Raw genomic sequence first — 24,801 nt, 5'->3', positions numbered from 1 at the left:
CTACCGGGACCGCATAACTAAACCAGGTACGACCTTCTGTGAGCATTGCTGATCCTGAAATCAATGATAGCAATCATTCTCACAACTGCCAAGTTACAGCATTATCGAACTTGGTCGAACTGTCACCTGAATATGTAGACCAATTCTTTGCGAACCTGTCTGAAATGATGTTCTCCCCTGAACAGAAACAATAACTTTTTGGAAAAACATTCTGGCAAACAGCGTTCCCATGAACTCTGAATTCGGCCTTCAGCTTTGATAAACGAAAAGCTACTGAAAAGCGCTTTGAACTATTTTTTCCCCGCTCTCCGTGAAATTAATTTTTCCAAAATATTTTCTTTTTTTCTGGCACACGTCCTTTGCTTAAAGTAGAACTATTCATAAAGAACAGAGCTTCTATTTTTAGTAGATCTAGAGACAAAATTTTACCTTAGCCTCTAGCACATTTTACAGCAATTGTATTTATATGTGATGAAATGGTCTCACCCTTCTTTTATGTATTTGAGACTCTTTCATGTGTATATTCTTTGCAGAATCGTTCAATAATTACATATGCAATGTTTTTGAATGATTACTATGCTTGATAATGTACAGTACCAATTCATTTCCATGTATTTCACGTACACCATTTCAAATGCAAAATGTATTTTGGGGTGGGTAGGAATACACGTGCTTCTTATTGCTTTAGTTTTTAGTAATTTGATGGACATAAATTCGTGGAGTGGGTGTTGTGTTTTATCTAGGACCCCGATCAATATTGTGACCTCATGACCCTATACGGCTATAATCAATACATATCCCTATAATGGCATAGCGATCAGAGCCATATTTTAGTAACTCGTCTCTGCAGTTCATGACAGTCCATGACACAGCAGAAGCCACTTCCTCAGATTTCTAGATAGCACGCCGAGGTCTTTCGACATACCAAAACCCCAGCAACCTGGGAAAGCCCTGCTTGCTTTGTTTTGATTAGTAATAGAACTCCTGCGAGCACTGTAAGAACGACCAGTTCTTAGTGACATCTTTATTGACGTCTTATGTCCAAAAACCTACCTCAAACTCGGCACCTTTCAGGTATAAATATACCAACGTTGCCTTAAGCAAGCACACGGTGGTGGTGAATACTGGAGCAGATCGGCTGTCCACTTGCAGAGCCCAGCAGATGCGAGAAGCCCACGGACGCCGCCCCACCTCCTTGACGCGCTGAGAAAGACGCTGTCTTTTCTCCTGCTGAGAAAATCCAGCTCCGGCGTTTCCAGCCTACCCTTGCGGGTGACTGGGATATCGGGTCCTAAAGAGGAGATACCAGACCTCCTGCATTCTATTCCAGAGGTACGGTGCTGACTAAACCCTTAGAGAGAATTCTTGAAACAAACTCTTGGCAAAACCAACTTAACTTAAACTGCTACTTACTCCCTCTCACGTATTAGGCTTAGGTCAGTTACACAGGGGTAGGTGTAGTTAGAAGCACCAGTTGAGGTCGTTAGCTAATGTATATATGAATGTATATATTTTATTCATTTTAACTATCTTATGGCTAAGAAACCATATCAATGCTTTTACAGTATTATTTCGTAATACTCCTTTTACTGTACACACTTTTCATAATAACAAGTCTTGCAATTGTGGCAATTCATTTCTCTTGCATGAGAAGGAAGACTGCTCAATAAATAATATCTTTTATTGAAAACGCCCGTCTCACTATTCTCTGCATTCTGGTGAAAGTAAATCTGCACAACTGACTGAGTGAAATAGCTGTCTATTGTTTCACACGACTCTAGAGATTGACTCTTATTCTGAGGAGCAAAGTTGTCATGTTTATGGGTTGTCGGAAGCTGAATCCCTTCTTGTCTGAGACAGGGAAGCTGATCACTTCCTATTCAGTCAAGAAAGTTTCCAGTGACCTCTGAGCTAGCTGGCGCAAACCTAAATTAAGTCTAACATAGTCAGTAGAGACCTAGAAGACCGCAGTCCTACGTCTACATTGCTGTTTATGTTATTCCAATGCGCAGGGCCTATAGGGAAAATAGGAACTACACTACACCTTGCTAGCTCTTGTAACTTCAGATTATAATCAGTACTGCATTGTTTTTTGGCTCTGGCTAGGTAGCTAATTGTTTCACCTCTAAGAGCTGCTTTAAAGCAATCCCAGACTGCACATCTTGGAGCACTATATCGATTAATATAAAAAACTTCTTGTACCCAGCTAGTAATATAATCATATACTCCTTATCGGCCAGCAGTTTCCAATCAAAGGTCCAGCTCCTATATGGTCTCTTAGAGGTTGTGATGTTACACTGTTAGGGTTAGTGCATTGTGGTCGGAAATGATCTTAGGGTGTTTGATGATAATAGCTTGGTTAGAGAGATCAGTTGTTGTGAATATATAATTGATTCTAACGTATTTGCTATGGAAGCAAGAGAAATAAGTTAACCCAGGATCTGGATGATTTTTCTTACCCCAAATGTCGACCAGGCCCAAACTATCTCAAAGCCGGCTGATAGCCTTTAAAACTTGCGGTTTGCGGCCCATGTATTTTGGTTGCGTCTGACTATTAAATAGGGTTCGAAGTGAAATGTTTAGATCACCACAGAAAATGAGTGGACCCGGCCAAGATGCGAGTTCAAGCTCGAGTTTTTCAAAGACGGTGGGGTCATCTTGATTGGATCCATAGACGGAACATACAGTAATACCCAGAGCCAGCTTTCTGATGACCCATCTGCCCTGAGGATCTGCTAAATTACGGGTTAATTGGCCTAGGAAGGTTTTAGCCAGTATCGCTACCCCCCGGGTGTTAGAGGTTTGGATAGTGCTTGATAATAGGTTATATCCCCTAATTTTTAAGAGCTCTCTTTTGTCCCAAGGCGGATGGGTCTCTTGGAGGCAGACAATATCTACAGGATTTTGGTAGATTATCTCACTCAGGCGCTGGCGTTTGGCCCTATCAAGAAGACCTGCGACATTCCAAGTTTGGATTGTTAATTTCCCCATAGGAGCATGTTTATTGACTCAGTGCATATCTGTACATTCGATCTCAGTTGTGTTCCATGACCTTCTTCTTCTGCCTCGGATTTTATTAGTATATTTTCTAGGATTTGTAAAAACGCAAGGATATTGATGACTCCTGTCTTATATCTGGTTCTATTTTTTTCCTTTTTTGATGCTTCTCCCCCCACCTACTCCCCCCCAAACCCTCCCCTCCCAATGCCCCCCAAAAATAAGGCATACAGACTCCATTAGAGTCTGGGATGATGGTGATGCAGCACAGTAATAGCGGTACAAAAGGGGGTGGTGATGGACGGAGAATCTGAATCAATCAAAGACTCACACCCAGTCAAAAGATCTGGGTTTAATCCATCACCGTTCTTAGGCCCACTCTGCCACCCCAGTTCAGACATGGCTATATACAAATCAGTCTGACCCTGTGCCTCATGGGAACAGTCCAGCCCGAACTGCCAAGCCATGTCTTCCCTGGACCGGAAACAAGCTTCAGAGGACCGGTTTCTGTCATTCCAGCCGTCTTCAGCCCGGCTTGCTTGAATCCAGTGGCAAAGTGAGCAAGGGTCTCACGTCTGAGCATACCCTGCCACACTTATGGCGGCCAAAAGCGGTACAAAAGGGAGTGGTGTTGGATGGAGCATCTGAATCAATCAAACACTCACACCCAGTCAAAAGATCTGGGTTTAATCCATCACCGTTCTTTCGCCCACTCTGCCACCCCAGTTCAGACATGGCTATATGCAAATCAGTCTGACCCTGTGCCTCATGGGAACAGTCCAGCCAGAACTGCCAAGCCATGTCATCCCTGGACCGGAAACAAGCTTGCGAGGACCGGTTTCTGGCATTCAGGCCGTCTTCAGCCCGGCTTGCTTGAATCCAGTGGCAAAGTGAGCAAGGGACTCATGTCTGAGAATGGTTAAAGATGCTTGTGCAGCCCCTGCTGTAATATCAATGTGCAGGTGCGGATATTGCCCTCAATCAATGTTAAGTAGAGGTCCCCACATTTTCACTGGAAAATTGACTCAAGATCGGGGAAAACATTTACCAATGCACTTCCACCATATTACAGACAGGAACTCACAAGCAAAGGGTCTCTAAGTACAGAGGCGCAACTAGAGCCAAATTTCGGGTGGCTAAGAAAAAATTTCGGGGGGTGGGGCTGAACCTTTAATCAGTAGGCAGAGTGGAGCTGCAGGGGCGCTTAGAAGGGTTGAAACAACTGCAAGGCCTAGTTAACATTCAAATGGTCTTTTAAAGACCTGTGAAACGTTCGGGTGCGGCTCTGTGTGTGCCCGGGATCTGTCTCATCCCGGGCTGCCACACACAACGGGGGGGCTGAAGCCCGTTCAATTCAATGGGTGTTGCGCGCCTGTCTAAGTATGTGCAATAACTTTAAGCTACCTCAGAAGTGGAGTGCAGTTAGTGCACACTCGAGGGTACCCGCTACAGGCAGAAGAAGGTCCACATGGGACCTCAGGAACACTCAACTATATGGCGTAGTCACTGATTCCACCCTCCTGAGGGGATTTGATGACCCACTCCAAAAGCAGCCTGGGCCCACCTACAGTGAAACATTCCGTGGAAGTTCTAGTCATCACTCTAGATTTCAGAGCTGCAGTGTGGGCAGTGAATGTGCTAACTTGAAGAGCTAGCACACCCATCGCAGAGAGCAAGTTTTACTTTTAATCAATGCAGTATCATGAAGCACCGGAACGCCCCTTGGCTGGGGCAGCTGTTGCGCTATACAAGCCCATTTAACATTTAACATTAATATATATGACGGAGACACACATTGTGTTTGTACTTTTGTTTTCCCAAAAGCACATATTCAGAACTATAGGGTGGTACTTTCTGCTTTGTATCTCTTAGCAGTCCTGTCTGCAGTTCATGTAGTAAAACAGAGATTTTCCAAATTAAATAATCTGCTGTAGACAGAGTGATTTCTTGATAAACAAACACACAGACCCTATCTGTGGCATCTGGTTCACAGTGAGTGGCATCACAACACAGCCCCAGGAGCACGGTCTTGTTCAGCGCCCGGTTTATATAGTGAGGGTGTGCTGCAGTGCACACCAGGGTTGTGTACATAAGACTGTATTATATAAAATACCCCAGAGGAGAAAACTTCATGAGCACCCATTGTTTGCATCCCATGGAGGTTTGGTATTACAGAAGGGGTTGCAGACCCATTCCCAGCTCCTTCTGTAATATGGATTATGCTGGTGCTAAAAGTGGTAACCATGATCTCAAGTATATACAAATTAGGGAACCATTTGCATTTGCACCTGTGCCATATTAAAGCCATAGGTGCAGGGTCAAGCAAGCTGTCAGATGGAGCACTGGTTGTGTGTCACATAGAGGTGGTGTACAATCAGTGCACCCCTAAGATAGCCCCTTCAGTGTGGGCAGGTCAGTCCTCAGGATGTCTAGGCATCCAGTTACAGATGCTCGCAGTCATCCACAGCACCTACCTGCAGGGAGATTTGTGAACCTCCTACAAAGCAAGACCAAGTTGCCACCTACAAAGAAAGGCAGATCAGTGCCTTCAAACACCCAGACAATCTTTCAATCATGTGCTGTTTACAATGTAGCCCGAGTTAAGATAATGAAGTGCACTGTTGTGGTGTGTGTCTGGTGCACCTAGTTAAGGATGCTCCATGGTGCAAACAGAGACGGTGTTCCCAAACTGCAGCATGGGTTCTGATGTGCATATTACCTTTAGACTTTTTCATGAACTTGAGGAACGGTGAGAGCAGTGTTCATTTTTGATTTGACCTTTCTAAGATGTTAGTCTGCCCGCATCCATGACAACTTAATGAGCCTCTGACTTCCCATAAGTCATGATGTCAGATACTTGGTTAAGGTTGCATTTATTGACTTTACCTTTTCATCTACTTTGTTAATGGGCCTTGGACTATTCATATAAATTCCCGAAGGTAGACATACAGGACATTTAACTGCTTGCCTTTTAGTATATGTTGGACATGGCTCTTTTTGCAGGGTTACCCCAAACCTTTTGCCTTGCTAATCATCTTTTTCTGACCTTGCTTTTGTTGACTTTAGGGCTTTGGGCACTTTTTCACTGCTGATCAGTGCTAAAGTGCATTTGCTCAGTATCTTAAAATGTGATAACAATTGCTTTATCCACAATTCGAAGATTTGATTTACTTATAAGTCCCTAGTATAGTGCACTACATGTGCTCAGGGCCTGTAAATTAAATTCTACTAGTGGGCTTGCAACAGTCAGTCAGTCAGAAACACTTTATTCGATTGTTTTAAAATCATAAAAGTATGCTACAGAACCATATTCAATCATACAGACAAGTTTTTAAAACAAGTTAAAAAGTTAAAAAGTTACTATGCACATAAAAATTCATGTAAAAATCATCTTTGCAAAACATATTTACAATGATCACAATCTTATAATCCTTTAGCAGTAATCGGGTTATAAATACAGTACAAAACTAGAAAAAATCTTTACAATTTTAAATACAGGAGATGCTAGCCACCTGGGGTAAAGTGCAAAACGTGCCGTTCATGAATTCAAATTTGGTACAACTAAAGGTTACATAACCAAAGGCCATTTATTCAATACAAGCAGTTTAGGATACGTTAATTATTTGATTTTAGTCTTGCTTGCTTTGACCGGATTGACATAGTCAAAAAATTTGCCACCCCGTACATTACTACTGAAGTTTCCATAAGTTGTAAGTACAATAGGGCTGGTTTAACCTGCACGAAACGTCTCAGAATTGGTTTGATATATCTTTCTCTCCCATTTTTATAGAAGGGACAGAAGAACAAGAAATGCAATATGTCCTGATCTGAGAAGTAATCGCATTTGCAGGGAGCATTTTCGTGAGGCTTACACCATTTTTCAAATTCACCTAGCAAAAAATGTGCTTGATTAAAACGAAATTTAGTGAGCACCCACCTATGAAAAGGTTTATTTACTATCGTTAAATAGGATTGCATAGATAACGAAGCAATCGTCATATAGTGGGCCCTAACAGTTGGTTTTACAATTTCGATAGCCTCTCGCTCTGAAACCTTTTTCTCAATATAGCTTTTCTTTACCCAATCAATATCCTCTCTCATAATACTATCGGGGTATGTGTATAACTCTGGACGGCCTAAATATTCTGTTGTAATTTTAATGTATTGTAGCCACCCGATCTTAGCCACGTTTTCTCTCCCCATGCAGTCCCTAATAATCATATGGTTTAAAATTAAAGCTGGATTAAGCCATATCCTAATCCATGACAGTAAAGGGGCCAGAGTCAAAGAGTCCACAATGTACCCTATCCCCAATTCCATATGTACGGGAAAGGCTGGGGTGGATTTCGGGAGGCCTAGTAGGGATCGCAAAAATATGTTTTCTTCTCTTTGTATGGGGTCCAGATTTTTATAACCCCATATCATGGCACCATACCTTGCAATGGACAGTGTTTTAGCTTTATAAATTGCTAATATAGCCTCAGGTGGCTTACCACCCAACCTTTTAGCAAAGCCTAGGATAGCGGCAGCCGATCTTTTTACTGCTGCGGCCTTACTTTTGATTTGTGGAGCCCATGTCCCATTCTCATGGGCTTGCAACACTGATTATGACAACCATATCAGAGCCCTTAAACATGGCTCTGGAAGGCCTGTCACTGCAGAGTCTGTGTGTGCAGTTTTAAACTGCCATTTCGACCTGGCAATTTAAGCTACATGCCAGACCCAAAACTTCATTTTTATTATATATAAGTCATCTCTAAGGTAGGCCCTCAGCAGCCCATGTGCAGGGTACAGTGTACTTAAAAAGTAGGCCATGTACTTTCGAGATTGACATGTTCTAGTAGTGAAATGCTTCTAAATTCCTTTTTCACTACTCCAAGACCTATCTCTCCCTTAGGTTAGCATTGGGATTGCCTTATAAAATCTTATAAGTGTAATTTCCGGTTGGCAAAAGAAAAACATTTTAAGTTTGGTGTCTCTAGACTCACAATTTAGAATCCCAACTTATGGTGAAGTTGTATTTTAAATTTCAAGTCTGAAAATGCCACATTTAAGAAAGTTAGCATTTTCTCACTTTAACCTTGCGCCTCTGCCTGACTCTGAATGCACATCTTTGTTGAATGACAGCTGAGCTTTGTGCATTCCCTCTACACTGTCACACACAAAGAGAGGTAAGGTGTTCCCCTCACATCCTGATGACCCACTACTAACCTGATGAGTCTTCCTGAGAAAGATTGAGAGGGAGGAGCTGACACTTGCACCTGAATGGGGCTGTGTCAGTCTCTGCACAAAGAGCTGCATTCCCCCCTCCTTCCTCCATAGTGCGTCTGGAGCCAGGGAAGGAAGGGCAGGGACCTTGTGAGGTTCAAAGGTGCCTTTGAAGATTCCCTACTTCAGAGGCTAAAATGTGTATAAATACTGGACCTCTGACACCATATACTCAGTTCACTTCTGGACCTGAGGAGCTTCTACCAGGAAGAGAAGCTGCTGTGCTGCAGGAGGGACTGCCACTTTGCTAACCACTTTGCTGTGTTGGCCTGCTGCCTGCTGATTGCTGTGCTGTAGGAGGCACTGCCAATGAACAATGAGAATAATACCACTTGACCTGTATTTCTTCCTGAGTGCCAAACAGTGGTTATATGTCTGACACCCCCCACCCCAAACAAAAATGCTTCTATTCAATGACAAACATAGTTTAATTTTTATTTCTTATTGTCAACCTTTACTTGATAACGCCATAGAATACATTCAACTATAGTCCACAAATGAGTTCACATAATTTTAACATGTTATTCCATAGATTACTTTGATGAGACATTATATATTGAACACATTAGACACATTAAAATTGCATATATCCCCACATGATGTCTACTCACTTCTACACACACCCAATTTCGACACCTGTCATAATCTCCATACACACCGACCCAGCCACTCTACACATACACAACAATAAAATACAACAGGAAAGAAATTTGATTTTATTCATTGAAGTGTTTTGAGCTGGAGTCACTCTCAAAAAATGGTCAGCACACATTTCAGTGTGGACACATTTTTCATCCTGCCACTTTCCTCAGGACCACACTACAATACATTTTGCTTCAAGAGGTGGTCAGTGGGAGAAACTACAAACAATATACAGGAATAGGCAGTCAGAATCATAATCTTACAAAGAATGAATCCTTAAAAAACAAAAATATGAAAGTTCCATTGTAAGAAACCATTGCTCTGGATGAAACTCCTAATGGACTGAGGCTCTAAAACTAGGTAAAACTAATCATGCAACACCAATGGTAAGTCAGAAAAGCACCATAGCTGAAATCCTAACTGATCGGTGTACTATATACAAGACATATTACTGTTTAAGAGCCCCGACATGATGAAAACCAAGGATAGAAAAGCAAAATCTCAATATCATGTCCACATGCACAGTCGCCATTGGTGTGTGTCTGCACCATCACCTTCTCACTTCTAGTTTTTGGGGGGCAGATCCAAAGGCACTGATTTGGCACTCAGGAAAATACAGGTCAAGTGGGATTTTTCACATTGTTCAGTGGTGTTTTCTCCCCCTTGTCCTGGACCTAAAACGATAGAAATAGGGGCTACCTTTTCGGTAGAAGGGACTGCCACCTTGCCACTTGCTTTTCTGTGTTGGACTGCTATCTGCTGCCTCTTGCCTGGGAGTAAGAATGACTAGATTTTCTCTCTACAACCTCTACAAAAACTCAAGTAATTCAAAGGGTCTGCTCCCTTGCCCCCTGGTCAGGCAGTTTAGGGATGTAAAACACTTTTTCCCCTACAGAGCTGCTGGATTCTGGCATTCAGGAGTTCCACATGTGAGTTTGTCTAAAATCAGTGTTTTGTGTCTGATCAGCAGCTCAATTTGTCAATGAGCAGTGCTTCATAGCTGCGTGGTGATTGAAGTCACCACATTCCTACCTGCCACCTCCACAGAGCTGAGGGGAAACCTCCCAGTGCTGCTGAACAGCGACACGTTGCGTGGGTTACCCGGGGTTGGGAAAGTAAAATGGGTCTCAACCACAAGGCTCGTCGGCCCACCTGCATGTGGAGAGTCAATGCTGTGTGCCTGCTACCTCTGTGGCCCCCTTCCAAAAGACTTGTCAACGTGTACCCCGCCTATGAGGCCCAACAACACAACAGCAGTCTGCCGTCATGCCTCGGAGCCTCTGTGTGGCACTGTCGACATCGGCGCCCCTGCCATTTAGGTACTGTGCGCAACGGGACCTGTGGTGTGCTTGTAGCCAGCCTGTACACCCTCACTGTTGGATGTAACTGTGAAATTTCATCAATCTAAGTGACTGGCATTAACTATTGGATCATTAGTGACTTTTGGATGCATTGTTCCATCACAATTGTGATCAAGTCTCTCTGGACAGCTGCTGCGGGATTTTTATTGTATTACCCTTTCACGCTGCTACTGCATATAAGGAGTGCAAAAATACTTTACACATTGCCTCATATGTTACGCCTGACTGCTCTGTGCCAAGTTACCAGTGAGTTAACACAGGCTGATTTAAGTGTGTGACTTATGAAGATTGCGATCCCTATTTGGACAGGGCGCATACTCCTGTCAACTAAAGACTCAGGGGGAGATTTAGTAAAATATTACACTGTGGTTCATCACAAAAGAGACACAAACTTGGGCCAATTTTGTTTGCCGATGTACTTTTCTGTGCTAAACTTGTTTAGCACTGGAAATAAATTGAAAGTAATGCGAAGCAGCGCTCATTACTTAAATGCCAAAGGGGCATACCATGGGTGGTGCAAAGGCGTTCCCATGCAACCACCCAAGGTTTCTGACACTAAATTCTATTTACTCAATAAAGAGACAGGGTTTAGTGTCAGAAAATTGTGCTCTTTTGAGGTAGGTGCAAGAAAGGAGAAATGCTTTATTTCTCTGTCCTTTTCTGACTTTGCACGTCTGCTGCACTTTACAGCACACATACAAATAGGGAAAAAGGTTCAAACTAGTCTAAGCATGTTTTTGTACTGAAAGGCTATCTTTCCAGTAAAAAACCTATGCTAGACTCATGCAGACACCCTTGCACTATGACATAAACGCATCTCTGTGGCCCATGGCAGCTGATTTCAGTGCCGGCGCTTGGGAAAGGCGAGTAGAGTGGCATATTTCTGTAACTATGGCGCTCTCCTCCTCTCTCTTTTTCATGCAATGCACTATTTGCAGCTGCTACACTGTATGAATAAGAGTTAAATCTTCCACCCCAATTTTTAACAGTATATGAAAGCTTAAAGAGATTGTTCACATCAAACATTTAAATGTAAGACTTTTACAAGATGCATTGTGAACTTTCAGCTTTGGGGATGAATTACAGATAACTGACTGTATATGAACTCAACATGACATATGCAACTCATACAGCTGTGCACTAAAAAACACAAAGTAGGCTGGGCTCAGTGCCTAATTTATGTATTTTTGTAATGGTTTTAATTAATCAGAAACAATACATTTTTTACTTACTTACTTACTTACAGTGCCTAATTTGTAAACCAATGTTACCTAATCGTTATTCCACCCTTTCAATCTTTCTTCCTCTACTCTATAATACTGCAGTGGCAGCTGGTAAGGCAGATGGAGGTAACGTGGAGGAGCACGGGGAGGGACTGTTGGGGTGTTAATAATAATATTTTTAAAAAGAACTTACCTTAAGCTGCCAGATGCCTTCTGTGTCGCTCCTCTGTGCAATCTCTGCTCTGCTCTCAAGCTTTGAGAGCAGCACGTGGATTGGCCTGAGCAGCCTAAAAAAGTGCGCAGCTCAGGACCTATAGTCTGAGGGGTTTCTCCAGTCGGATGATCAATGCAGCAGGGTTGGAGAAACCTTGGTGCGCATATCTGTTTTGCCGGCCAAGCACACATGAGCACTTACAAGTGCAGATAGGACTCCTCAATCCCCCCTCCCATGCCTCGGCCCTGCCCGTCCCTGCAGCACGCTGGCTCAGAGCTGGAAAATAAAAAATATAATGTTGATAGAACATTGTTTAATTTTTCACCTGCTGGCTCTGTGCCAGGCAGTGGGCCTTTGAGGAGGAGCCGCCACTGTATATACTGGTCTCCTTATCTCTTGCTTGCAGGTTTTTTTCATCCCTACTTTCTCCCTTTTTCTTTACTTTACAATTTTGCTCTTCCTCATTCTTTCTCCATTTTTGTCCTTTCTCTCTCTCTCGTTTAGAGTCAAAGGGCCAGATGTAGGAACAAGTTGCATGTACTAACTTACAAGAGGCGACGAAACACGTGTAGGCTTGGGAAATTTTGCACAACTGACAACAGTATGACCGATTAAAAGAAGAAAAATTGACAAATGGACCTGTTTTTGTTTTTGTGTGTTAATAATTTCTGAAAAGATTCTCTTTGAACTTACGTGTGCTGGGGTACAGTGTTGTTTTGTCTTCTGCAGTTCGGCCTGTGAGCTGGGGAAGCGTATGTAGTGATGCATTCTTTGCATCATGGCATTCAAGAATGAGTTGAAGAAGCGGGACTGGCAACTCTGTCACACACCACCTGCCACAGCTATCAACCCCTGGTAACTTCCTGATGCAAGCAGGTGCAGGCTACAGAGCACCAGAATTTGTGTTGGTATAGCGTGCACCCTTGGTGTCGGATGCTCCAGGACTGGGTTCAGGTCCCGTATCAGGTCTAGGATGGTTTGAGGGTGTAGCCTGTACCTCTCATGGATTTCAGCCTCAGTCAGATGGAACAGTGTAACGTGGAGTCTATACACGCGCTCCTCCCCTCTCCAGATCCTCAGTCCTGCTGCTTGCAAACGTAGCCGCCTTGCAATTATGTAGAGGTCCGCCATTGTGTTCACACTGTTGCATTTTGGGGCTGTTTAAATGCAGTGCACCTGATTACCACCTACTTTGAGTCAGTGGTAATTAGTGACTCCTACATACCGAAAATTCTAAAAATTCGTTATTACCGATTTTTGGTACATCCGATTTGCGATTATTTAAGGCTTTCTTATTTACTGATTCGGTATTTAGGGGTTTGGGTGTTGGCTAATCTCAAAATAAGGAATCAGTAACTGCTTTCCCCTTATTTTTACTGATTCCTTATTTACGATGGCGTTCGGTGTTACCTACATTACACATGGCTAAATACTGGTCGGTAACGCTGAAATTCTGCGAATTTCAGCATTACCGACCGGTATTTAGCCACCTAAATCTGGCCCAAAGTCTGATAAAGAAAGAATCGTTAGTCTCAACCCTCGAAATTAGGTAACCATCTGCAGCCACCAACACAAATTAAGCACATTGCCAGCTCCAGCCACAGACACAGTTGTAGGTGTGCTGCGCACCGGGTATACAACTGTTACAACGAAGTTTTTACCACGCACTACCATTACAACGCAGGCATTACCACGCATACCATTACACCGCATTGCGCTGGGGGGCGCTCTAGGATAGGGAATAAGTATAATTTTATATCCAACACCTTCCCTAGTGTCCACGGGGACTGGAGTTGGAATATAAAATTATACTTACCACTATCCAGCACCTCTAAGCGCTATGCGTTGTAACGGTATGCGTTGTAAATACCGCGTTGTAATGGTATGCGCGGTAAAAGTATGCGTTGTAACGTCATACATCCTGCGCACCGAGGACTGTAATGAAAAAAATGGAAAGGGGCGACCACTCGGTCCCCCCGAACGTATGGTTGGGTGCCTCGATCCTCCCGGGAAACCATTTTGGGCGGGGGGCGTGTCTTGGCTGGTATGCCCGAAGCGGCGTAGCTGGGGCGCGCCTTTTCCCGCCCAAGAGGGGTTGTCCTAAACACCTACACCGATGGCCACGCCCAGTAGGCGTACCGGAGGAGGGTACACGCCCTCCCGAAGAAGAATAAATAGAGCGGGAATCCGAAGAAGCGTCCTCTTGTTCCTGTGCTCTGAAGGCTGCACCCACTCATTGCTCGTGAGCCCTCGACGGAACAAGGAGCAATTTTGAGAACTTGTAATTCTTGTGTTTCTCTTTCAGTGACTTAAAGCGAAGGATCCAGGACCGTGTTGATCAACTCTGAGCGGATAATCGGAGCCATGTCTGGCAAGAAGGCAGGAAAGGGTTCCGAGTCAGACAAGGTGCTACGCATGTTGGTGAACAGAATAGCGGGCATGGAACGAAAGGTTGGACAAGTCCCAGCGCTTGGTCGAGATTTGGCGGTCGTCAAGAAGCAACTGGCCGCAATGAACAAACCTGGTAACCCGAAGAAGGTAATAGGCCCGGCCTTGCCGGGAATCGTCCCCGAGGGTAGAGGGAAGCGGGTCAAGAGGAGGGCGGTTGCAGGGGAGGTTCCGGTCCCTGAGGTACCCCCGGTCACCCCTGCCATACCAGCTAATGACCCGGTACCAACCCCAGGCGCGGGTCAACCGATTCCGGTTGTGATTACGCCCGCTAATGATGAGGATATTCCTCCTGAATTGGCCACCCAGTTGGCTGCATGGCTCAATATGAAGGCAGGGGGTGCTACGGCGCCCGGAGACACGGCCGAAGAGGCCAAATTACTAATACAGCAGTTGCGGCAGTCGCGAGATGCCGCGAAGGCGAATCTTCCTCTTGTTTCCCCACAGGTGACACCGGAAGGACCGGCAGCTGGTCTCGAGAAAACGGCGGGAACAACGACCGAACCCGGTAAGCTCGCTTTGCCATTGGCGGGGGAGGGCTTATTACCCTCAAGGCGGGAGAGGGTGGTACAACATACCCCTATTGCCACGAAAGAATTGATATGGGCAGACAAGTATGTCAATATGTTTTCGTTATTAACTGACCATCGCGAGATGCAATATGCTAAAACACAGAAAGATTTGTGGCACCCGTGCGTCTGGCGCGCCAAGATGGCGGAGTTCAGGGTGGAGGAGACAATAATGAATTGGGCGAAGGCCTTTGCAATGTTTACTGTGATTATTGGTGAACGTAAGCCTGAGGTATTGACTGAACTGTCTTGTTATCAATCCCGTATTATGGATTTTTATGAAATGTATGAGGAGGAAGAATGGAAAGGTTACGACATGAAATTCCGTAAAGCAAAAGAGTATGATTCATCTTTGACATGGGACTGCCTCGACTCAATTTCTTGGCATAAGCAGCTCCTGCCTGGGACGGCTGGGACATCCTTGCCAGGTGGGAGTGGGTCGGGGGTTTCCCGCCAAAAGCCCGCGGTGCCCTTTCGAGCAGGCGCCGGTGGTGATCACCAGCCGAAAACCGGCGGGAATGGCAGAAAGAGGGGGGTTTTTTTGGGGCTTCAATCGAGGCAACTGTAACAGACCGCAAGGTACATGTAGGTTCAAGCATGTGTGTGCGGGCTGTGGGAATTCCTCACACCCGGAGAGTTCATGCAGATCGAAAAATAGTGGGTCGGGAGGTAAAGGAGGGTCCAAGCAAGACTGAGGCGGATCGTTGTGAACAATTGCCTACTCCCGTTGATCTCATGGCTATGACTCCTTGGTTAAACAAGTACCCTGATCATGTCTCTGCTGGGGTGTTGAGGAAGGGATTCTTATATGGCTTCCACATCCCGGCGGGGGATTTTCGTGGGGAACCTTTTTGTAAAAACCAGCTTTCAGCACAGCATAATCCAGGTGTGGTGGAGAGAAAAATTGCTAAAGAAGTGAGCCTAGGCCGAGTGGCTGGGCCTTTTCAGCACCCGCCAGTGACGGGTTTCATCTGTTCCCCATTAGGGGTGGTCCCCAAGAAGGACCCGGGGGAGTTTAGGCTGATCCATAATCTGTCTGCTCCAAGGGGTCTCTCGGTGAACGATGCTATTGACCCAGAAGTTTGTTCGGTGCGGTACGCATCATTCGATGATGCCGTCACCATATTAAATCGCCTGGGCCCCGGGGCGCTGATGGCAAAATCAGATATCGAATCAGCGTTCTGGTTGCTCCCGGTACATCCAAAAGATCAGCGTTTGCTAGGTTTTGCATTCCAAGGGAGTTATTACATGGATAAATGCATGCCGATGGGTTGCTCCATTTCTTGTGCTTATTTTGAAAAATTCAGCTGTTTTTTGGAGTGGTCATTTACCGAGGCCACAGGGCATAGGCATGTTATGCATTATCTAGATGACTTTCTGTTCTTGGGAGCAGCCGGCGACACGAAATGTGCGCAGGCGCTACAGGACTTTTGCATCCTCATGAGGGATTTTGGAGTGCCATTGGCACCAGGTAAGACGGTTGGACCATCTACTTCACTGGAGTTTCTGGGAATTGAGCTCGATTCTGTGGAGGGATGTTTCCGTTTGCCAGAGGGAAAGGTAGCTAAATTTAGGGCTTCCCTGGAGCTTTGCCTTAATAAGGAGAAAGTGACCCTGCACCAGTTACAGCAAACAGTGGGTCAGCTTAATTTTGCCTTAAGGGTGATACCAATGGCCCGCCCATTTTCACGCTCTATTGCACAAGCTATGGTTGGTCTCAATGAAGGACACCACTGCACGAGACTGTCTGCAGAGGTTCGCCAGGATATGTGCATTTGGTTGGCATTTCTGGCGGACTTCAACGGTCAAGTAGTGTGGAACAAGCCGCCAGCGTCTTCGGACGAGCTGGGTTTGTGGACTGACTCGGCGGGGAGCGTGGGATTTGGCGCCATCTTTGGTAACCGATGGTCGGCGCAAACATGGCCGGCGTGGTGGCATTCCTGCGGTCTCACAAGTAACATAGGGTTCCTTGAGTTATTCCCTATTTTTGTTGCTCTGATGGCATGGCCGGATGAGTTCAGAGACCGCTCAGTGGTATTTTGGTCTGATAATATGACTGTTGTCGAATGCTTAACAATCAGGCAGCACGCTGCAAATGGATCTTGAGATTGTTGAAGGAAGTTGTGCTGCTTTGCATGAGACTGAATGTACAGTTCAGGGTGAAACATGTGCCGGGCGTACTGAATCATGCAGCTGATGCACTCTCTCGTTCACATATGCAGGCATTCAGGGGTTATCTACCTACAGCGGACCTAGCGGCGGCACCATTCCCCGAGGCGCTTTGGCTAATCAGTGCCCCGGATTACAAGACCTCGTGGCAGCCAGTTTAGCCCCCAGGACAAGGAAAGCATACGAAGGAGCGTTTCGTTCCTATTGCACATTTTTGGGTCCGACAGGGAGTCAGAACTGGGGTCAGGAGGATTCCTTCCTGGGGTTCTTGGTAGCTCTACATCGACAAGGCCGATCAGCGGCAACGGCCAATAGGCACAGGGCGGCCATTTCATTCATGGCGCAGGTGCATGGCGTAAAAGACCCAACCAGTTCCTTTTTGGCGAGGAAAGCTCTTCGCGGCTGGCAGCGCCGTGAGGGCCGCAAGCAGGATGAGAGGCACCCGATTGGCTTTGAAAGGTTGTCCCTACTTATGGCAAAACTAGTCGAGATATGCTCCTCCCAATTCGAGGCGGTTTTGTTCCGGGCAGCTTTCGCATTAGCGTTCCATGGGGCGATGCGGGTGAGCGAACTGGTCGCTAGGAATAAAAAAGACGTTGAGGGAGGCCTGTGCAGGAATCACGTCCTAATTAGGGGTGATTCGATGGTAGTGACGATAGCCAGGTCCAAGACCGACCAGGGGGCTACGGGAAACAGCGTTATTGTGCAGCGCATGCGAGGGTCCCCCACGTGCCCAATACTGTGTATAGAGGAATACTTGGCACTGAGGGCTGCTACGTGGGGGGGAAGTTTGCTGAGGCACAGGGATGGCACCCTACTGACAAGGTTTCAGTTTCAGAGGGTACTGGCGCTGACAATCGCTGCCGCAGGCATGGACCCAAGCGATTTCGGGACCCACTCCTTTAGGATAGGGGCTGCTACTGAGGCTACAGCCAGGGGTCAGAGCACGGATGAAGTAAAACAGTTGGGACGATGGTCCTCGAATTGCTTCAAAAGGTATGTGCGATTGCACATGTTGTAAGTCAATTGACATGCACTCATGCGTCTTGTCTTTTGTTTGAATTACAGTTTCGCGAGCATATCATGCGGGGCGGAATTTGCAGTCGACCCAGTACCAGGAGACCAGCGGTCATGGATCACTGTCTGAGGAGAGAGTGGTGCGGGTCGTGGGTCACTCATACGTGAGGCGGGCCGGGGACGTATTCAAAGCAGGTGACGCGACTCGCGCAGCTGGGGAATACGGGTACAGAGTGGCCTTCCACGGAAGGGGCGGGCTCTGTATTGACCAATTCGAATCTTTTGTTGAGGGTCTTTTAGGGCGGCAGAGGTCACCGCCATCTGTAGTCATAGTGCATCTGGGGGGCAATGACTTGGTGACTCTGGGTAGACGAGTATTGCTCGAGCAAGTTTTGTCTGCTGTTAGCTGGTTGGCAAAAAGAATCCCGGGGTGCACGATTGCCTGGTCCCACATGATTCCCAGGAAAGTATGGCGGGGGGGGCCTTTCGGTGTCAGCACTGAACCATTCGGTGAAGAAGGTTAACAATAAAATTGGTAGATTGTTTCGCTCTGCGCAGTTGCATAGTATTCCTCATGGGTGTATTCGGGGTGATCACATGTATCTGAATGATGGGATTCACCTGTCCCGGGAGGGGAATGTTTTACTCATAGGAGACTTCATAGCATGGCTAAGGGGTTTGAGGAAGCATGACCTTTAGGAGAAGTTTGGGGGGGCCGGATAGCCGGTCAACTATTTGGCCTGTGGCGGTAAGGTCATGATCGGTGAGCAGTAATTTCAAGGTCCCTAGAGGGGGGCGCCACCCACTATGGATGGGAGCGCCCGGGGGGAGGCGGCCATTGGCCCCTCCTACTGAGAGGCGGAACCCACTAAGGATGGGTCACCTAAGAGGAGACGGCCAGAGGCCCCTTCCAGGGGAGGAGGCGGCTATATGCCCCTCCTATGAATTTCCCGGGGCCCGGATATCCGGGACGGCGGATAGAGAGTGTGGGGATGGGGGGGGGGAGTCCACGCTGTCCTTCCTACAGATACCTCACACGGGAGCTCGGACGAGCTTTAAGATGGCGTCGAGCGGAAAGGGGGGCCCCCAACAAGACAAGGGAAATTGCAGTTGGCAATGAGGGTACAGTCCTCTGCGCAGCCGCCACTCACACCGTGAGGGCGAGAGTTTTGGTAGTAGGGATCTGACAACGGTTAAGACCTTGCCGTTGGCCCTTAATGCTAGGATGTACAATTTTAATTTAGAATGTATGCATTTGCAGGATGTTAGACTCGGCTAGGAAACCTTTGTATTAGAGATTTGTTAAGGTTAGCCAAAGAACATGTCTTCATCGAAATGTAATAAATGTAAAATTGTACATGATTATGAAACTTTTATTTAACGTTTTAAATTTTGTTTCATATTTTAATAAATACCGCCGGGAGGGTGACTCCCTCCCGCCTTCCAAAAGTTCAGAACTGTGTCCGACTTCCCATCCTTGGGGATTGTGTTGGGAGGGGGTGACGGGCATCCCGGCCATATGGACCCTTCATTAAGAGTACACCAAGGGGACAAAGTATGCACATGCGTTTCTCTCACTGAGACACAACAACCGAGGTCTGTACCGAAGAGATGGTCAAGTTTTGTGGGTAAATGTAATATGAGGCATGACTTGTGGAGTAATTTCTGTCGCTTTCTGAAACCCCTACTGTACTACCAAGTACTTCAGTTTAAACACACCCCTGCACGTTTCAGACCTGACGTCTGGAAACATTCTGAAGAGTGCACCTCAGGCCACACGCTGTTCCTGTTCATGTTGTCTAAAAACAGCTTCCTGACGTTCACGCTCCGCGTTCCTTCAATATTTTATACCTTAGCTGCTAATTAGTGTTTCAAGTGCAAAAGACAAGAATTCTTATTGAGCAGAAATGGCACCCTGGTCCCGTTCCCAAAACAAATCTAAACCTTCCGAGATCGAGTTGGCACACTAGGACAAATAAGTTCCCACTTCCTGTTTGAATGGAAAAAAAATGAAACTTTTCCTACTTCATATTACAGAAAAAAACAAGCGTTTCTTTGCCAAAGGAAGTCAGACATCTCCAGACACGCACCTGACATCACTGTGCCAGATATATTTAGAGTGCCTCCGGGTTCTCACTGGGCTTACTCTTCGCTGACACACTGAATCTCAAGAGACGCCTCTACTAGCGGAGAAGAGACTCGATGTCAGTAAGTGCTGATAGTGGAAGAGGAAAGTATTCATGCTTTTTCTTTGCAGTGGCAGTATAAGAAAACCATTGAGTTTCAACTGAAACGATCTGTAAAGGAATTTAATGGCAACCAAGCATTTTTTACAGGAAAATTGCTCTAGCAAATTAATTATCTAAAAAACTAAATTAAAGAAGGTACTCATCACTTTATTAATTTCTATTCTTAGTGTTTTTGCATGGCCACTTCAGTAATCTTAGCACTTTGACCCAAAATAAATTCACAGGTATCATTTTTTTGTATACAAACATATGACTCAATCCAGACCAGTGTTTTTTGTATCTGCTGCAACCAACTGCAACATCCCCCACCAAATAAACAATTGAAATGCTGCGTTTGGGAAGAAATATGTAACTTATATACAAAAAAAGGAAATTAAAAAAGGAATAGCATTGCAAAATCTGCAATTTTCCTAAAAACACAGCCATGGAATCCACCCTTGTGTGGCGACAGCAACTGGTAAGAAGATCAGCAAGGACCAATGCACAACACATCTGCTGGTCAAGCTGGAAATAAAACCCCAAAGCTGGGCAAGCAAGGAGAATCTACTAAAGGTAAACTCGAAAAGTGTGATGATGGTGTACCAGGACCACACGAGATACTAGCAATCAATTTTAAAACAACCCCCACTTTCTGGTTAAACCCTCTAATAAATGTGTTTGAAAATTGTGCTTTTGTGTTAAATAATAAACCTCCTGGGAGGGATCGTCCATCTAGAAAATATACAAAAGAAAGGAAGATCCCTCAAATAACAGGCTAATAGCCCTCCTGGTTGTTGAGGCCACATATTTTACCTCCCTAGCCTGTAAGATGCGATAGAGTGGGCAAAGAAATGTAATTTGATACCCTGGTTTCAAACCAGATTCACGAGAAATAGTTGCACCAACAACAATATTGTGGCTCTTTCCCTTCTTGTCCACAATTGAACAATTAATACAAGACACGTCTCCGCATAATTAATTGGTTTCAATTCATGTGGTCTCCTGGTCAATACATTAATGCATTGAACAGCATTAACAAGAACATGCTCTGGTTCAAGCTGAGTGAATGTGGTCTCCTGGTCAATACATTAATGCAATAGTAGCCCTTTACTCTAACCATTGGTTCTAAGTAAAGCTAGGGGTTGGTGGAACCTTGTCCAAAAAAGTGTTTATCAATAAAGGTTTGAAACGGGGACGAATGTTGGCTCTCATTTTGTTCTACTTGCTTGGGACTGACATGGAGGAAGCAATCACAAACCAAAGAAAATGCCCACTGAAACTAAATAAACAAACATTACGTGTTCTACAATTTGCCAATAACACTGTCCTATTCAATCACTCTGTCGTGAGTCTTCAACATTCATTTGCCAAACTTATATGCCATTGGAGAAATAATAACTGAGAAATCAATGAAGAAAAAGCAAAAGACATCACTTTCTCAAGGAATTAAACAATCCTAGAAATAAGTGGAAGATGGGTATACTTATTATTACTAGCGCTATCTCATACAATTTCCTGGGGTGGCATTTCTAGATCCAGGCCACCATAAGGAGTCCCTCAACACCAAAGCAGCAGGCATCAGATTTTCACTAAAAAACATGAAATCACATTACAGGCACCTATCTAACACCACTCCGTAGAGTCCTGAATGCCATGTACTTACCATTGCTTAAATCCGGACATGAAACTTGAGAACCAGTGAATAAAGGACGTTACTTACCATTTGGAGTTTTCTTTCTTCTCATAACAAAGACATTCCAAGCAAATTCAACCAATGGTTTAATGAGGCACTTCCGAAGCTTTACAGTACAGATCAATCTTCAGGTTACCAAATTAAGAAAGAGTAGCCCAACTTCATCTAGAGTACAAACTCATAGAGCAATCACTGACTCAAAATGCTGCCTTAAAGTACTCTCCCCTGGTTATCTGTAACGACTATGCTGATCAGGCTACTCAAGAGGGGTGATAGCAGTCCTGAAAGCTCGACTACTCATCTCTGTGGTGGCCTGACTCCAGTCAGCAGTATACCTATTTCCTTTGTCACACTTTTATATTGCCTGACCATTTCTGAAAGTTCGGACAGTCTCAGTAAGTCCCAGACAATGCTGACTAATCATTACCATATAATTTAGAGCCAACTCCACATAGTATTAGCTTTTATGGGGGTCCAACTACAGGACCAACGTATCTAAATGTGCACACTGAAACTGCAACTCCGCCTACAACTCAGGTCGAGAGCTCCAGCAGCGACTGGCAGATACAGAAGAAGTCGGACAGCACCAGCAAAATCAATTATGACCATGAGGGCCATCTTCTCCAGATGCAGGTCAAGATTGAGGATTTGAAGTATCGCTAGCGGCATAATGACTTAAGGGTCTTTGGCTTTTCAGAGGGAAAAGAAGGGGACGATCCCAAACAATTCATCATGCAGCTGTTTATGAAGGTTTTTCTGGAGCTATTGGACTCGGATCTGGACTGGCAAATTCAACATAGTCATCATCTTCCACTTCAACGTGACAGTACTAAACCTGATAAAGTCTGTCCTCAACCATTACTGCTATATTGGTAACAATTAAAAATTGGGATTCTAGTTGGTAAAGGTATGCACCCTGTACCAGCAGAAGCCACAATCTTAGTCAGGGTAAGCTGGACACACACTAAAAGATAACCTGTCCTCACACACCCGCCTCATCCCCTTTGGTTTTGCTTTGTTTGCCCTAAGTTGGCAGGGTATGCCCAGACGTGGGTCCCTGGCTCACTTTGCCACTGGATTTTAGCTAGCCTGGCTGATGACGGTTGATTAACCAGACATCGGTCCCAGGAGGCTTGTTTCCGGTCCAGGGAAGACATGGTTTGGCAGTTGAGGCTGGAATGTTCCCATGAGGCACAGGGTCAGACTGATTTGCATATGGCCATGTCTGAACTGGGGTGGCGGTTTGAGCTAAAGAATGATGATGGATTAAACCCAGATCAGTTGACTTGGTGTGAATGCTTGCATTGTTCAACACCCCGTCCGTCATCCCCTTTGGTTTTGCTCACCCCCCTCGTAGCTTGGCACAGAGCAGTTAAGTTTATCTATAAAGGCAGTGTGTAAAGTATTTGTTTAACACACACACACACACAGTAACACAATGAATACACCACAAAAAGACTCCACGCAGTTTATAAAAAACTTGTTATTATATTATAAACAAATACGACCAAAACAACAAAGATCCAATATATAGAAGGTGAGATATTGAATTTTTAAGGATTAAATGCAGTAAAGTCCTTAGAAGCTAGTAGCACTAAAAGGTTACTTTAGGTCGATCTAGACCAGGATACTGTCAAATTTTGGGCCGACCTTGATGAAGTGCTTGCTGACTAGAGGACCCATGCAGGCCCCGGTGTACAAAGTACCTTTCCTGGTCACAAACAGCAAGATGCGTTGATCTTTTCCATGCAGTGAAGGCAATGCATCAGTTCCAAAGACGGGTGCCGAAGTCGAGAAGCGTTAAATGGTGTGCCAGATTCTGCCATGCAGTCGAGGAAAAGCATCGATCTCACCAGCGGCAAGACGCTGTCCGATGCGACGATCTCAGGAAGAAAAGTCCTGGTTCTGATGCAATTCACCTATTTCACTCCCACAAATGGGTCGATGTGCCGGCTCTGTTACACACAGACAGGAGATGCATCAAAATCCGTGTTGCAAATATTTGGGCCACTTCCAGTAAGCCAGAAAAAGAAGCCGGGGTAGAGACTTTGATATCCCTGAGTCCCAAGTAACAGGAGGCAAGTCAACAAGCCCTTGGATTTCACTTAGAGTGAACGCAGAGTCCAGCTCTCCTTCAGCAGTCAGGGAGCAGCAGGCAGCAGGACAACACAAGTGAGAAGCATGCCTTCCAAGTCTGCAGTACAAAGATGAGTCATTTAAGCAGCACAGCAAACCTACTGACAAAGGTTCAGTTGTAGATTCAGAAGTGTCTGATTTTAGGGGGTCAGAGACCCAGTACTTATACATATAAGTGCCTTTGATGTGGGTGGTGACTTCAAAGCAGCAATCTAAAGTGCACAGGTTCCCCTTTCAGCCCAGTCCTGTCTGCCAGGCTGTCTATGAGGAGTAAATCAGCCCTTTGTGTGGTGCTTTTTGTGGTCAAAACAGGAAAACTGACTGTGTGTCTGAAGGGTACAGCCGTGAAATCAAACCTAGAGTATTTTGTGGTGAGAAATATATTCCCATCAGATTACCGACGTGTACCACCCTGCATCATTTGGGATCCTTCACCATGAAGGTAAGTGGTTTTACCCGCAGTAGATTTGGCAGGTTGTAGCCCAATCTAATTAGTATGTCCCCGAGTGAGTATGGTGTATTACGGCATCAAGAGGTAATCTGACTAGCAGTGCTAAACGTGGTAAAATATTAAGTGCATAATGTGAAAACCTCTTAAAATTGGGTAGTGAAAATGGTGAATAGAGCAATTTTAATAGGTTCCTATTCACTCCCAAAGTTAAAACCAGTGCATAGTAGTATAAACAGATGACTACTAAGGTAGATGTTGGGTCGACATGTTTCTGCAGTTAGATCGGAGCCTTGTGGTCTCCTACTGCTTCTTCAGGACCGTGACTTATGCTACTGCTAAATATCAAGTGAAACAGTGAAAAATGATATAAAGGAGATATACTATA

This window comes from Lissotriton vulgaris, chromosome 8, assembly GCF_964263255.1.
Source record: "Lissotriton vulgaris chromosome 8, aLisVul1.2, whole genome shotgun sequence".
NCBI lineage: Eukaryota > Metazoa > Chordata > Amphibia > Caudata > Salamandridae > Lissotriton > Lissotriton vulgaris.
Note: the sequence above shows the minus strand (reverse complement) of the source record.